The 4,139-nt window shown below is 39.0% G+C and overlaps 1 long non-coding RNA gene across 1 annotated transcript; it reads left to right on the top strand.

Moving 5' to 3' along the window:
- The first annotated feature begins 18 nt into the window (after positions 1-18).
- LOC128250486 (uncharacterized) lies at positions 19-4,130 on the top strand. Its single transcript, XR_008266500.1, has 2 exons — positions 19-568; positions 2,717-4,130. It is a non-coding gene; the product is annotated as an uncharacterized LOC128250486 (long non-coding RNA).
- Positions 4,131-4,139: the final 9 nt, after the last annotated feature.

Consider the following 4,139-nt stretch of genomic DNA (forward strand, 5'->3'; position numbering starts at 1 on the left):
GTTCCGAAATCTCGCAGTCGTTCTGGTCCACCAAAGACCGAATGGTCGCTCTGTTGCCACGCTTCGCCTCAACCACGCGGGCCCATCGAGCGGCCTTAGTCCCCTCCCCGCTTACCGAAAGTACTTTAGCTCTGACAACGCAGCCTTCATGCTTGACATCAAAGTGTTGGTCGAGGGCCAACTTCGCTGCTAACACGTCGGTTGCGATGCCTGTCCTAAGAGCCTCGTCAAATACTTTAGGAATGAGAACCCAGGTTCGAAATTTCCCCAAGACACCTGATGAAGGCTGGAGGGTATATCAGCTGAAACGTTGTCATAACAACAAACAAGATGAGGACAAATATGCGTCAAATGTAAATAATGTAGATTATTCCTCATCTCTTCAATATAGAACTGAATGAGAACCTAATTATCTCCCCTAGTTGTTATTTATCCTTGACCAGATTACCGGGATCTTTAACTTAAACACCGGACCGGTATGGTTTATACAACGATAATTTTGTCGTTTTACACCGTCTTCTGGGTATGTTTATGATTTGTTGAGTAAATGAAGTTATTTCCTGTTAAGGTAAACGTTAATGTTTATTGCTATTCTAATATAAATTAATCTAATCTAATATAGATGAATATAATCTATAATCTAATCTATTATAGAGCGATCTCAGTGTTTCGGAGTCTTATCGCATTAACTGAATTATTAAAACCTTTCGTTGTTGTCACATATTGACGTTGCATCCTTCCCAGTTTTGCAGAAAAAATAGATTTTAAGTACCAACTCTTCAGTGAATATCTTTATTAACCTTTCTGTTCAGTTGTCCAACTAATTTTAATACCTGTATTGTTTGTATGTTATCACTTTTCTACAGTCCTCGGTGAACACATATATTCGCAACCACACACACATATATTTATCTATCTATCTATCTAATATCGACACGATTTGTCTTTCTCCCGACATCAGCCGTCTTACACTTTAATCTTTTCTTACTTTACATTTATTCTAACTGAACTTTTCTATTACAACTTGCAGTAGAAGAACAAATTTTACCAGGACTTCTGCTGCAAGTCATGTATGAACTTTCTATATATAAAATTACACAGCATCCATTGATCCTACCTAAATATATTAACGTAGAAATAACTATGTTATTGTCAACCACAATATGTGACATAGTCAACATCGAACGTTCTAGTGGTACGTAGAGAAAATATCTACATTGGCTCGTTTTCCCCAATTGTAATTAAGATTCCCAACACGAGAAACTGAACCCACAGTTCAGTACAGTCACGGACAGTAATGATGTTAAATATTCACTAAAATAACAGAACTGGTATTTTCCGCAAGTTCCGTTGCCTCGATAAACTTGACATAGTTTCAAAAATGACATTCCTCAACAAAAGACCGATTGATTGGTTTTTAAAACTGCTTCCAGTAGTTAAGGATAATGAAGGTTCTGATTTGTTCAGTAAAACGGTTAAGAATTCTCTCCCAAGCTATTCTGAAGGATGTGAATCATTTGGACACTTCTTGCACAATTAATTTTAACACGAAAGATTCTGCCTTGCGGAGGCACAGGGGAGAGAAACGCTTCTGTAATGAGACTAAACAAAGACCATTACAGAGAAACTTTGATTGTGAAATGTGTGGAAAATTTTTTAGTAACAGCAGTAATTTAATAAAACATGGAAGAATCCACACTGGAGCAAAACCGTTTCCTTGTGATATCTGTGGGAAATCATTTGTACATGATAGTTATTTAACAGTTCATGAAAGAATCCCCACTGGAGATAAACCTTACCATTGTCATTTCTGTGAGAAATCATTCACTCAGAATTCAGCTCTTGTTAAACATATCCATATTCACACCAGAGAAAAACCGGAAAAAAACCATTTCGCTGTGATGTAGGAAATCATTTATAGCTAATAGTCACCGAAAAGCACACAAAGGAAGCAGGACTTTTATCTGTGAAACCTGAAGAGCTATTCTGTTGGGGATCTAAACCTCCTGTCCACAAATATATGCGTGAACTCTATCGGAAACCATTTCCTTTGGAATTGTCATCACCATTAGCATCAGCATCATCATCATTTTAACTTTCACTTTTCCCTTTCTTGTATGGATCAGATGGAATTCATTGAGGTAGATTTTCTGTGGCTGGATGCTCTTCCTATCACCAACCATTTTACAGAGTGTGTTGGGTGCTTTTATGTGGCACTGCCACGAGTGCTTTACCCCACCACATGGATCAGTCTTAACCCTTCTGCCGTGGGGTATGAGGGTGTCTGGATGACACCCTCCTGTTCATATCTTCCCATGAGGAAACATCAAATTACTGAAGACCTTCAACAACCTAGACTAGCACACACACACAGGGTCCACTATTGAATATCTTGACAGTGGTGGACCCTTGTCCCTATTTGATCTTTGACTAAGCATTATGGATGAGGGAATAATTGACATGTTGTTCTATCAAAAAACAGCTAGCCAGGACCCTTTCATTCATTGCAGGTTGCCCCCACCCTCAGTCACTGAATGAGATCTTGCTGGGTCCACAGCAAATGCACAGGCAGTGCTTGCTGGGTCCCTCGAATCCTCCACATAACTTGGTGACACTTTATCGTAGATGGATGGGATATAAATCCAAATTTTAAATATTTCTCTGAATATTGATGGACTTTTTTTTTTACATGCATTTCTCATTTTATGTATTTTAGAATCGAGATAACTACAGATTCCTGCCCCCACCTCGACTTTGGATGATCATAACTTTCAGAAAAATGGATGTTTTTAATGAAATTGTCTCCGAATATGTGTTATATCATGGAGATTCCAAATACACAGGAAAAGAAAAGAAAGAATTCCAATCACAACCACAATGGGTTACTTTTAGGTCACTTGACCATTTCAGACAATTCCACAAACCTCCTACTACTGCCATAAGACTCCCGCATTTTTAATATTCTTCTTCTTCTTAATAGGTATGTGATCAATTTATTAATGAGTTTTGGTCAACAGCGGCACTTTAAGTTCTTTTTAATTTCCAACTATCTTCATAATGAGAAGAATTATTATTACTACACCATGTCCTACAAACTAACTTTATATGCTGGTCTCCTGCGATTCCATGAAAATCACTCTGTTGCAATTAAATTTCTTTCAGCAACATAAACTTGTTCCCCATGGAAGACTATTTCATTCATTAACCATTTTTTATCAGGCTGTTGGTCACACAGATCAATAATGGACATATCTCTCTCGTGTTACCTTGTCAACTGTGTGCTTGTTCTTGTGTATATTATACCCGAGACGGCTTTTGCAATGTTGATCTTGATTTTCTTCTTGGAAATTTATGCAGTGCTCATGGAAACTAACAAATGTTTTGATTCGTATACTCAATCTGAAATATGGCCCTTTTAGTTATCATATTCGTTTTCCACACATTTTTTTAACACCTATTAGACTTTTTTTTCCATTTTAGTGACCGGGTGCTGCTGAGCGAAAGCGAAATCGTGACGGCACCTGTGCCAGTGGAGCACTAAGAGCATCATCCGAGCGCGATCGTTGCCAGAGCAGCTGTCTGGCTTCCGTGCTGGTGGCACGTACATAGCACCAGCATGATCGATACCAACGTCGCCTTCCTGGCACTTGTGCCAGTGGCACGTGAAAAGACATTTGAGCGAGATCGTTGCCAGTACCGCTGCACTGGCTCCTGACACATAAAATACACCATTTCGAGCGTGGCCATCGCCAGTACCCGCCTGACTGGCCTTCGTGCCGGTGACACGTAAAAGCACTCACTACATTCTCAGAGTGGTTGGCGTTAGGAAGGGCATCCAGCTGTAGAAACTCTGCCAAATCAGATTGGAGCCTGGTGTCGCCTCCTGGTCCACCAGTCCTCAGTCAAATCGTCCAACCCATGCTAGCATGGAAAGCGGACGTTAAACGATGATGATGATGGCAGGCGGGTGTTGGTGATGATTTTGGGTTGGAGTTTTTCATAAAAAATTTGAAATTGTTTATTTTTTCCATATTCTTAATCTCCATATTTCCTCACATAGATGGGTGAAAAACAAAAAAAATCTTTTTTTAAAGTTTGAAAATAAAAAATAAAAAAACACTTTAATTTCACATGAATTA

This window comes from Octopus bimaculoides, chromosome 21, assembly GCF_001194135.2.
Source record: "Octopus bimaculoides isolate UCB-OBI-ISO-001 chromosome 21, ASM119413v2, whole genome shotgun sequence".
Taxonomy (NCBI): Eukaryota; Metazoa; Mollusca; class Cephalopoda; order Octopoda; family Octopodidae; genus Octopus; species Octopus bimaculoides.